At 42.1% G+C, this 13,104-nt stretch overlaps 1 long non-coding RNA gene across 3 annotated transcripts in view; it reads right to left on the reverse strand.

Moving 5' to 3' along the window:
• Positions 1–13,104, reverse strand: part of LOC132244230 (uncharacterized) — a 76,463-nt gene that overhangs the window by 11,652 nt on the left and 51,707 nt on the right. The window contains exon 6 of one of the 3 annotated variants that reach the window (XR_009455811.1): positions 1,377–3,914. The exons of 1 other annotated variant lie outside the window; for it this stretch is intronic. This is a non-coding gene — a long non-coding RNA (uncharacterized LOC132244230). Of the gene's footprint in view, positions 1–1,376; positions 3,915–13,104 lie in introns of those variants that run through there. One more of the 3 variants, XR_009455813.1, reaches the window with a different exon arrangement.

Consider the following 13,104-nt stretch of genomic DNA (forward strand, 5'->3'; position numbering starts at 1 on the left):
CCACTGCACCCCACTGGTGCCTTCTGTGTGCCTGACCTCATGCTGGGGAAGGGGGTGCAAACCCAAGTGGCATGGCACCACTCCCATGGCTTAGGGTGCCATGAACCACTGTGTGCACCAAGTCCTTGGCCACATGCTGAGGGTAGCAGACCTGAACCACCACCTGCAAATCCCAGGGTCTGGTGACCTCCATGCACCTCCAGGTGCACTGGGGTTCTCACCCACATGCCGAGGGTAGCAGACCCGAGCCGCTATGTGCAGTTCCCGGGGTCTGGTGTCCCCATGCACTGCTATGTGCACTAAGTATCCCGGGACCCAAGCTGCCTCCTGCAGCAACCAGGGTTGGCCCCATGCACCGGGCTGTGCATCATGTGGGGGGCCCCAGCAGGCTCTCCCTGCTCCCAGGGTCGAGGCTCTGGTGGTGACTCCTCCAGTAATGTCTTCAGGAGCCCAGGGCTATCACCCGCTAGGGCAGCTTTCCCCAGCTTTTCTTGGCTCCGCTGTTCTTGAGCCCCATGCTGCATCTGCCCTGCATGCTGAACATGCTCTCCTTTTGTACACTTCAGGGGCTCTGCCCCTCAAGTCCAGCAGACCTGCCGCACTGCAGTCTGCAATTAGGTCTGAGAGCTCCTCTCCCCCTCCCTTTGGGAAAAGGGAGGAGCCCGCTTTCCTCAACTTATTCCTGATTGGTGGACTGGCTTCACCAATCGGAAGTAAGCATTCTTGAGCCCCAGGACACACACAAGCTCAGTTGGGTAAGTCCATCACACCAGTATGAGAACTAAGGGGAGACATATTATTCTTTGTTTACAGCATCATGAGTATATCTACCAATGAAACCCTGGTAGAGAGTCGGGATGCTGGACTCAATTTTGAGTCCAAATCAATCAGGAATCTCCTAGGTCCCTATGATCATTTCAGACAGGTAGTGAAACTCAGAATCCAATTGCAATCAAGCTTTTAACAGGAAATGCTTTCTGGTTATAGTGATATATTAGTCTGCCAACCATGGAGAACAGTCACGAAACATTTCTCGTTTGATATTCACAAAGCAGCTGCAGTGAGGTGTTCTTCATCTGTGCAGCTCTTCCTCAGGTTGGGTACCAGAAACAGAATGAGGCAAGCAAGCACAAGAGCCTGGCCTCCGTCAGCTCCCCATGAACCATTTAGGGCCATGGTTTCAGAAGAGCTCAGCAACTATTGGCAGGTCTTTGAAGAAACTAACTGCTTATTTAAGTGTGTAAGTGGAACCTGTGATCCTTTGAAGATCTGGCCCTACATGCCAATTTACTGGATCAGCACCTAGTACAGATACCAAAAACACTCTCTAAACCCATTTACAAGTTGGGATCCATTCAGACCTCGGTTGGCTGGCAATAAGTAAAGACAGAAACAAGATATATTCCACATTTAAAGCAGAAAATGGGCCAAGCAGAAATCCTCTCTGGCTGAGGTTACTGTTCAAGGTCAGGTTCATGGCTACTTCAGAGATTAAAGACCAGGTCTGTGGAAAATCCATGCAAATAGGTTTATTGAATATAGTGAAACCAAGAAGATCACAACTGCATGAGCCGGTTTAAGGGGCATCCGTAAAGAAAGCTCTGTATACAGACACACACATCCATCCATCTAACTCCAGCAGTGCTCTGTTTCTACCTGTGGATAGTTAGGCAGAAGGCAGGTCAAGGCAGCACCTTATAGGCTCACCAATTAAAAATACAAAGCTAACTACCTCTTTTTCCTATTGGTAGGTAGATATGAAATAAAGTATCTGTGGATGGTGCTCAGGGAAATGTAGCCTAATTCCTGGGGTTTGTAGGATCACTAAAACTTGTACTGGACTGGAAAGCACAACCCTCAGGAAGTTTTCAACTGCTCCTACCCTGCCCTGGCTAAAAAGGAATGGAATTTTTCAGATTTGGTCCAGCTCTACTACAAATTAATACAAACATATGCAAAATGTTGTAAAAATAAAACTCCAAAGTAGTGATTGCTCCAGGTTCTCTTTTGTCCTCTTAGTTCTTGGGCTACTGGATTAAAGAAAGCATATACACTTTACTGTTAAGAAGGGTGTCTTCTGCAGTATATAAGCAATTGGAAATATAAACATAGCCTTCCAATCCACCCATTCATCTTTTTAATGATTCTGAACCACAACCACCCTGAGATAACATCTCGTTCTCTCTGCGTTTGAGCCACAGAAGCTCAGCAGGATCCTGAATCCTCTGGCCTTTTATTAAACTGAAGCCTGGATAGACGTGAGCACTAAAGGAAAAGGATTATAGGGGTTTATTCAGTGCTGTAAGAGAAAGAAAATCTCTGTCTCTCTGCCAGATGCATTAAACTATTGATCTCACAATTGCGTAGAATTATCATTGGCATTAAATCTATGCTAATTCAATCCCGTCCAAGGAACAGTGATTCAACCCAGAATCCTTTCCCAATGTCATTCAACAGCTCTAATTAGTTAGAGAGGTGTTCCTATTCCCCACTCATGCTATATTATGATAGGTATTATTTAAAATGTATTATTAATATTCATTCAACAAAATGAGAATAACAAGGGGGTATTTATGACATAGCTGACATGGGCTGTTTAGACATATCTGGTTACAGTTTTCTTTTTCTTACAGAAACATTAATTTCTCATGTACATCTGTTCACATTTAGCACTACTAATGGAAACAGTGCAAAAGCTAATTGGATGTTTTAATGCGAATGCTAACTGTAAACACACAATTTCACCCATCAGTTGAAATGCAAAGCTGCCTCTCTACCCCGTGTCACCTTCAATCCCTAAGATTTCTGGAAAGTAACAGTTCACTTTCACCGATTACAAACAAAAAATTATTCTTACATAGTATACAATTAGACCATGGAACATAGAGCCACAATACATCACTGGGGCAAGAGATGTTCAGCATTACCAAAGAACTGGACATTTAGATGGATGGCGTGAACATCTACAGTTAAAGCATATTTTAATTCTTAATATTGTAAATCCAATACTGTCTAGATCTTAAATTGTATATTTGATTTGTAGGTCCTCAAGGCTTTAACCTAAGGTCAGGATAATAACAGAACAGGAAATCAAGGAACAGAAAGGTGAAATGATTTGCCTGAGGAAAGTCAAGAAAGGCGGCAGGACCTAGACTAGAACCGATATCTCCAATGAGGGAAAGGAAGGGGAGAATTAAACAACTGTATCTTCATTTTTTTGGGAAGGCTATAAATCTTCATGCTACAGGGCACACGCTAAACTAAAACTGAAGCAGGCTAGGAAGAATCTCTCCCAGTGAACAGACATTTCTGTAACACGTAGCATCATATTTTACATTTTCCTCTTACGAGTCTAAGAAACAGGCAGACTAATTTAAAAAAAAAAAAAAAGTGTAGACATGCTAGTGTAGACATGCACCACAAAACTGTAAGCAAAAACAAATAAGCTAAAATGTCTTCTTTGCCTCGCCAAAGAATGTGGATGAAATCAACGAAAGTTTTCATCCATCAAATAGGATGCATCATTGTAATTTGTTTGTTTTGTTTTTGTTTTTATTTTATTAACAGGAATTCAGAATGACCAACCTTTTTTTTTTTTTTTTAAATGTGTTTTAGTTCTTCACTTTCTTTCATTGTAAAATAAGGGAAGATTGTGTTAAAAAATAATGGTATTCTAATGGAAAGCCATAACAGCAGCACAGAACGTAGGCAGGATCACAAGATCTGGATTTGTGATCTGCATTTATTGTTGTATGACTTTGGCCAAGTCACTTTTCCTTTCAAGGACCTTTCCTCTCCTGGGCTTGTTTGCCCTTATGTATACTCCATTGAGAAGGAACTTTCTATTACTATACAGTTGGACGGGATCCAGCGCAATGGGGCCTTCCTTCTCTTCCTCCTCCTTCAAGGTGCCACTGTAATATAAATAAGAATAAGGACTGGGTACTAGGTCACCACTGTGATCTGTTGTGCTGGTCAGAAAGATACCAAGTGGCCTGAAAAATCCTCCAAATGTAGTAGCTGAGGTTTCCATATCATCTTCCTTGGGTACTTTGTGGGAAGGATGCTACAGGGAGAGGGGAGCACTTATCTAACAGAACAATTCCCTTGGGGTAACTCTGACTGATAGTAGTTAGAGAAGACTGGTGACCAATCAATCCCAGGCCAGGAAAAGTGTCTGTGTGGTCATTTTGCCTCCCTCCCATTTAGTTACCCAAAGCACGATCATATTCTGGGTCACTGCTCGTATGCAAACAGCCAATAGAAAAAAAATTCTAATAGGCAGCGCTTAAGAATGTAGAGAATACCTGCCAGTTTTATTGGACCCAAAAAAGATGTTGTGCCCTCCAAAAGGCTTCCTCTGCCAGCTCTTAACAGACACAGATGAGAAAGGAGCCGCAGGACAGTTAGAAAAGTGTGCTATTTGTAACATAGCCTGAATTTTGATGCCAAAGATGAGACTTTATATTCAACTTCTACTGCTAGACAGGATGAAATGGAGCAATGGAAGATATGTTCTGTTTGTGCACGACAAATGAACAGTGACTCAAAACAACTGACATCAATGTCACATTCTCTTCGTGGCTTGTGCAGATTTCCAACAGTATACCGGGCTTCTGCATTTCTTCTACTGCATTGAATACAAGGGTCTACCACAGCTTCCCCTTTAGGAATGAACAAATACTTCCCACAAAACTCAGTTGATTTACTCAATACTGATTTAATAGAAATCAGTAGACTGAGGTACAGAGAGCCATTCAGATATTTCCGATTGGAGCTATCAAAGTTATTTCTATTAAAGAGGTTCAGCTTCCAGAGATATCTCACTTCAGGCATATGTGATTTAGGATTTTCCAGGGTAAAACTGACAGTAGGGGGGATGCCAGCAGTATACCCATGAACCATTTAGGCTCCAATTGTTAGTACTTTTAGTTAATCCGGTGGTGCTGTACTTTACCCATAGACCTTGTTTTACTCAGAGGGGGGTGAGGGTTTTACTATATACCAGTACAAATCACAGCTTTCCAAGGACAGGTTCATCCATGCAAAGAGTGCCCAGCTGAACTATAGAGGTAGAGAGAGAAAGGCAGCTCTCAGGTCTAACTCATGGCACTTCACAGCAAGTGCCATGAGTTAGACTGATCCTCGTGGTGCAAGACATTAACCCACCCTCCTGTTGGGTCAGGAGGGTGTGCAAATTGAGTTTCAAGATACAGGAAGAGAGGCTGCATCTCTGCAGCCTCTTCCCCTAGCTCTGGCTCCCCCAACCCCCACAACACCCCCAGATCCCTCTCTGTCTCAAAATCAGAGGAGAAGGCAGGGGAGGGAGGTCTGTTCTTGGGTTTTGCAAGCCATTCTAGAATGGGGGGAGGGGCTCCAATCCAGCCCCCACCCTCCAGCACCAACTGGAAAACCCCCAGAATGAGCTCCCTCACCTGACTTCCATTCTGAAAACAGCACCGAGGCTTGGGCTGGGCTGTGTCAGCTGAGCCCTGCTCCCAGTGTGCACAGACAGAAGTTAATGAATGTGCTCCACTTTGGAGCACCTTCATCTGAACCCTCACATAATGAGGGTTCAGATTGTCACAGAATCAGTCCCTTTTAAAGCTCGCTGCAGTCATGCACTTGTGTTTGGTTATGGCTGTCGAAATTTTTTTGGGGCCAGATCAGGTGAAAGTGGTCACTTCTGTCTGTGCCATAGAAGTCCTTTGCCTCAATGATGAAACAAAGCATTTTTCTCCTTAGAATGATCTTCCCCCGTGTATCCAGCAGACCTCAAGTACTGTGCCACTGTTTGGTTACACCTCAGCATTATAAAATGGTTAAACTGTTACCAAGCTTCTTATTTGTATCCCTGGTAAATGAGATGAGTCAGTGTGGAGAGACAGCAGCAAACAGCACTTCAGCATTAGAGACAACAGCATTGCTATCCTTGCAAAATTGCCCACACCATCCATACCAAGGAATGCGATTGATTTGTTAACAACAGAAACAAAGAAACACTCCCAAAGATAAAGAAGGCTGGTATCCAAAGGACTGTGCATGCTATACCAGTTATCCCAAAGAAACTGTAACCATGCTGTCAGCTTATTATGGGACACTTCTATACTCGGACAATGACAAAGCATTCACATTTCTAAATGCTGACCAGCATAAGCCATTCTGCAAAAACAACTTGTTTTGTCAGTTCAAAATGAAAACACCCAGGTCTTGTGTACACTCCACTGTCAAGATGGAGAAGTGGTCTAGCCTAGGAGAAGACAGAATTAGTATAGGGAGAAGGTTATATACACATCTTTCTGGCTCCAATATTAAAAAGACAATACGATACCACCTGTCCAATTTCCAATTTATATTCCAAATCAGAGAGAAAGAAGTTATGTATTTATGTACAGTAGCAATGGGCTCAATCTCAGTCCCTGCTGCCCAAATAGTTTTTACAGAATAGCTTGATGTATTCTGAAGACCAAAAGAAAAGTAGACTTTTTCAGAGGATGGGGTTAATCTGTGTTAGATAGGAGAGTCCTAAGTGCCTTATTTTAAGGTTTGGAAGAGGGTTTTTTTTGTAATTTAAAGAAATTTTGTAATTTCCTTTTGCTTTTGAAATTCATCCCTATGCAAGAGGCCAGAAAAGAACAAGGCACCATTTAAGCCCTCAAATTAATCCATAAACTGACCCTTAGCAGAGACGAGCAACTTCCTATGTGAAATATCCACAGCTGCATACAAATACAAGCGTTGGTGATAGCCAAGACCTTTATGCCACTATTGTGAAAAGCCATTCAATTAGAAAGGAAAAGCCATACCATTAGGATTTACTGGACTGAACTAAATACCAGAATAATGGATCACAATTACTAACAGCCAAAACAAGCCAAGACCTACCACTAACCTGATGTACGTGGATATAGGATGAAATGCATCTATACTCAAAGGGAAATCCCAAGGTCAGGTACAAATCCCGTATCATCCACAAAACACTGCCTAGGTAATTCTGCCCTTGGATCTCACACGGAACAGGACTCTGAAAGCATTTTCTCTCAACATATTCAGAAGCTATTCTACGCCCAAACACTTCACCCAGAACCTCTCCATTGCTCCTTCTCAGCCTGCTGCATATGATTAGTGTGGCCCCATCCTCCAAAAGGTGGAACTGGACCTGGTTGTCCCCTGCGCCTCATCTGCCTATACATTTTTGGAGGATCCCAGGACTCATGAATACTTAATTACAATCAGGATTAGGGGCTAATTAGCAGATGGCTCCTTTGTGTAGGGGGGCATCTGGAGTACACACACAACAAGCAGTGCTGAGCAGTGGGGTCACCATGGCTTGAAATGCTGTTGGCTCTGTGTGGCCCAGCCCAATGAGCTATATGGCAAATCATGAGCCTTTTGGCTTTGGACTACTATCAGGCATAGCTTGGGCTCTATATAAGTAGGTACAAAAGTGCTGCTTAAAGTGTGTTTATGGAGTATCTGTGCTAAAACTTGCAGCAGTTTAAAAAAAAAAAAAAAGATAAAATGCACCAATTCTGGATGAATTAAGTCTATACTGATATCAAGATCAGTTTTTCAAATTTGCTGTTCACATGGTCAGGGAGAGCAGGGTCTGACAGTAAGGAGCGGGTAAGAGGATGCAGGGGGAAGAAGTTGGAGGGGCGGGGGGGGGGGGGAGGGGGGAGGCAGAGGGCAAGAGAGCTACCTAACCCTACAGATTTATTTTTCCTGCTGTAGCAGTGGGAGGGGGACAAATTCAAAGCAAACCTTCAATAATTAGAGTCTCTACTTGGAAAATTATAACAAATTTGTACATTTTCCACATATAGACTAAGTATTGGGAGGTCATTCCATATTTGTGTAAATACAGTAAATCCAAACACACGTGGACACAAGCCAGCCTTCAGGTGATAGCAAATGGGAATAAACCCTCTCTAGGGCAAATCTGCCAAATACATTTTCCATCATAAGCTTCCCTGACTCTCTCTCTGAAACACGGCAGTGGCTAAAGTAAAACACAGCCCAGGTGACATTATTCATAAATCTGCATCAGGCTACTGTATTTTCAAGTCATGTCTGTTCGTCACCCAGAAGTTTGCAGGGAGAAGGCATCAGAGGGAAGCCTCATTGAGCACTGAGGGTCCTGCCTCTCTCAGCCCACAAGAAGATTAAAAGCACAATGTAAAACAACTGTGAATAGAGCTTCTTGTGTTCACCTTTAAAATGAATTACTAGTGCTTTTTCCTCCATCTGTGAAGCAGACCACAAGTTCTCTCAGAGGTGTTGGTCATAGTCATGTTGGTCTAAGGACACAGGCAACAAGGTTCTTTAGTTAACTCTGATATCTTTTATTAGATCAACTCAAACAGTTGGAAAACTTCTTCCTAGCAAGCTTTTGGGTTTAAATACCCCTTGTGATATCTGCACTACTAAAACCTCTCCATAAACAAGTCCTATTTTTATATAACATGGATGTACATGCATGTGTGCAGCAAAGGAGCATGACTTTGGAAACCTTTGAGCTGGTGTACACACATGGAAATACTTGCAAGTAACCCTGGGATAGTGAGGCATACTATATTTGTTCTGGCAAAGCTGCACTTGTGTGCCTTGGCAGACTTGAATAATAATTTTGCTTTGGGATCAACTCATTTTTGTATAAAAGGGCCCCATTTGCATTAAAAGTAATTTCTTATCGCACTTTAAAAAAGCCTACTCTATCCATTCATTTGAGGTTAAATTTGCAGTAAGCTGGACGACTGGAGGAGATTGCAAAACAAGAACTGGGGAATGTTGGAATTTAAAATAATCTTTTTTAAGCATTTCATATAAACATTCATTTATGGAAGTCAATGACCCGAACTGTAAGCAGTTAGAGGATAAGATCCTCTTTTTACACGTGTTATATTTACTAGGATGAGGAGAGGAGATCACAGCATTAGCAGCCAAGTGAAGGACCCTCAAACTCACCTGCTTGTATAGGATGTTTGATAGTAGTATATTATTCTACAACTAGATGTCTCTGCCTGCTGCAAATAGTTCTAGACAAAGTATGATGCCTTTTTTTTTAAAAAAAAAAAAGGCAAATAAAATACAAATTCGGGCCCGTTTTCATCACCGTTTGCAACATGTTAATAAATGCATCCTTTTTAAGAAAAGCCATGAGTTTTTAAGTTATGGCAGACAGGACAGGTCGAGGTGGCTGAAGTGCAACATTCCCTGGCATAAACCTTAATAGGTTGCTGATCTCCAAAATACAAAAGTGCCTTTCTGCAAAAGGTGCTCAGTTATTAAAGTGATATTCCAGAATAGAAACCCCCCAAGATACAGAGAATGAGGGGGGGTGGGGAAACTATTATAGATGCAGAGGTAGGGATGAACTGAAATACCAGATGCAAACATATTTGGGCTTTGGGGAACTTGAAAATCCAACTCCAAACTTTGTGGTTCTTTAATTAGAGGCAAAAGTAAGAAAACCTGCAAGAGACTGAAAGGCTTGATTTGAATTTTAGCATTCAACTTGCAGGTTCAGAGTCCGCTGAGGAGCCAAAATAAAGATGTTTTAGAAAAGCATTGCATTTCCCTCACACACTAAAATTTGCTTGTTTTTAGTGCGGACTAAAAGTGATCTCCTCCACACAACACAAGCTGAGCCCACATTACAGAGATAGGCCTGAACAGCAAACTTCAGATTTAGTCAAGAGCAGTCTTAGCAGGCTTTTAGAAAGGTCTGGATCACAATTTTTTGTTCATATCCCTCTCTACTAGTAGATTAGGAGGGATGGATTTGTAGACACACAATAGGATAGAATTAATGGTGCTAACAGGAACGTGAAGCAATGAGTTAAATGAGCTAAAACGATGCTGGAATTATTTCATTCACCACTACTAATGCTTACAAAATCATAATGCAGGAGTCTTTTGACCTTTAAAACAAATGACACAGTATTTTGCAAGCCAAGCAAAGCAGCCTCCCTAAAAATCCAGGGAAGGGAACGGCAAGTCAAGTGCTATCATTAACTGCATCTTTGTTTTCCAAAATAAACGTGCAACCTTCACCTCCGTAGCAGTGAATGGCATCACTGGGGCTGCTCATATTAAGCTGCCATCACTGCACTATCATTATGGGGCTGATAAGGAAAAAGAAACACTTTGGGATACACTAGAGGATGTGTTTATTTCCCAGTGTCTCCAAGCTGAATTATGCATGTATGGATTTTTGAGTAGGATAAGGATGGTTGGTGATACTGGAAACAACAGGGATAATAAGTGCATTGCTCTCAAGAAACCTGTTTGACACCCTAGCAGGCATCATGGATGAAATCCTCCTGGCCACTCTGAACTCAAAGCTCCCATTGATTTTTTAACTAGGCCAGACATTCAGATGCCAAAATAAGAGAAACAGCATGGAATCGATCCCGGAAAAGGAGAGGGGGGAAATTGTGAAATCTTTTCTTCTCGGGAAAGACACTTGTGGACTCTGCTGAGCTTTTTGCCCAAATGAGGAGTTCAATACTAGGACCTGCATAAAGTACAGACCAAAGTTGATCAACCAGAGTTTGGAAACAAATGCCTTAAGTCAAGAAGCAATGTTTTAGGAGTAAGGAGAGTAGCTTAATTATTCTTGCCCCAGAGGGCAAGAATCTCTACACACTGAAAATGAGCTCCAGCCCTAGATAGCTGAAAAAGAAATGGCTATGCTAAAGAATTTGGAGAAATTATATGACCATTGTTGAGAATAAATTCCCACTTAAGGTGTGCACAAATGTACACACACACACTTCACTTTTGCCAAACCTAACTGAAGTTGAATGTGGAAGAACTGAAGCTGATTCCAGCCCAATGAAACATGCAGGGAAAACAGAGTACTCAGAGTAGAACATTTTAGACTTAGGGAATAGGTGACAGTCATTTTTGTGCAGGGACTATTAGAAGCAGCAGCAGCAATGTCACCAATCCAATTTACAACCACCAATGAAGAACGCTCAGCTGAACCTACAAGATTAAAAAGATTTTTTTATTATTCTGAGCAAAAAAAGTAACAAAAAACAAAAACAAACAAAAAACACCCAGGAGTCTCCCTGCAATTGAAGTATCTGATGGAATTTAAATACAGGGAATGTTTAATGTTGCATTTAAGGAATATTGATGCTTACATAATGCATGGCAAAGTATTTAGTAATGCACCATGGTATAAACAAGCTGGGATAATGGGAACCAGTCATCCCATGCTCATTAAACTGTGTTGATCCCCAATTACTTGGGAAATGCTAGTTTAGTGCTGTGACCTTTGGTAGACATTACTGCAGCCCAAACATCTCATAGCCACAGGTGCAGGTGTGAGACGGGAGATGCATGTACAGACAGACTGAGTCTAAACTATGTACTGTGTGCATTGTTACTTATTTCCAGGACCTATCATGTGTTTTTCTCTACATGAATGCAACAAAAGCTTATATTGTATCAAAGTGCCGCAAACTAGAACGGCTGTTCCCAGTCTGGCATGCATACCACCAGTGGTACGCAAACAACCTGACTTATTATAATTATATGACAAAAATTTGCTGGTGGTACTTAAGGGTGAACTGAGAAATTTGCTGGTCATACTTAAGGTCATATCATTTTAAATTGGTGGTGCGCAATCTGTCAGAGTTTGGGAACCGCTGGACTAAAGCAGGTAGTCCTGGAGTTAGGACTTTGGAGACTTGCACTTCTATTCCAGACTGTGCCACCAACTGAGTGGCCTTAGTTGTGTTGCCTCCCTTCTCTGTGCCTCAGTTAAGAATGCAAGAGCTGCCATTTACTGGGTCATAGGTCCATCTTACCCAGTATACTCTCCCAGTCAGTGGCAGAGCGCATGCTGAAAGGGACAGTGAACAGGGTATGACCAGGGTTTTTCCCATTGTTCTTCTCTCACTTGCAGCCTCCAGCATTTAAGGTCTAGCAAGTTCTGATTCGGAGGCTGTACAAAGACATCGTAATCATTACAAATCAGCGACCACAGCGCGGTGTATTTACTATCTACAGCCAAAAATTAGGAGAGCTCCCCCAAGACAGGGCTTCAGGTCAAGGCAAAGAAACTTATGGCAAGACACAATGGCAGGAAGCATGCCCCTTATTCTCAAGGATGGATAGTTAATACAGCATGAAACTAAACAGATCAATACAAGTCAATGGAAAGACTCTTCAGTTTGAGGTGCAACCCAGAACAGTCTTCCAACGTGGTACGAACCTTCCACAGGTCCCCACACAATTCTGCCCCAAGCAATTTTGCAAAGGAGGACAGCTTACTTGGGTTAATCCCTTGTTCAACTGGACATGGTGGGCTTCATATCTTCACACACATGGCTCACATGACCATTTATCAACTGTTGTTACTTGTATTGTGGAAAGACCTAGAGACTCAAGCCCTTTTGTGCTAGGCACAAATGCCAAACAAAACAAAGATTGATTTTTCAGTGGAGAGCTTCAAAGATAACAGGTAACTGATCTGTTCGGATCAGAAATGAACTCAATCTTGTCTCTACTAATAAACAGAGCACACAGAGCTCAAGCTGCAATTAAATCCATCTCTAGTGAAATCAATGGCAATCTTCAGAGGCACAAGGACCCACATTTATGGATCTACAATTGCAGGATTGAGACCTATGTAGGCTTTATGGGACCCAAAGCATTGTAACAAAGCAGATGGATCTGTTTCTTAACTAACCCCCTACAGAATCCACGTGACTTGAAATGCTACTGCTAACTATTCTTATCACAGAATAGTGGGTACCTTGGGAAGATCTGAAGGAAGAGAGAGCTCTCGTATTATTGAAGTGTGAATTATCAGTGGGGAAAAAGCCACTGAAGGAATAAGAGGCTGTAAGACCAATAAACTATGGGCAAAAAGTTAGTGGAGTTCTCACTCCAGGCCATGAGACAAAGAGAAAGTCCAAGACGAAGTAACTGCTAAGAAATGGAATGCAGGAAAAACATTCATGGGGTTTTTTGTTTGTTTTATTTTTCCCCTTTATGAAGATGAAAAGTTTTAATTCAAAAAACAAAACAAAACAGAACGGAACTGAAGAAGCCTATGCCAGTTAAAGTAACTGATAGAAATCCGTG

Source organism: Alligator mississippiensis, chromosome 11 (assembly GCF_030867095.1).
Source record: "Alligator mississippiensis isolate rAllMis1 chromosome 11, rAllMis1, whole genome shotgun sequence".
NCBI classification, from domain to species: domain Eukaryota; kingdom Metazoa; phylum Chordata; order Crocodylia; family Alligatoridae; genus Alligator; species Alligator mississippiensis.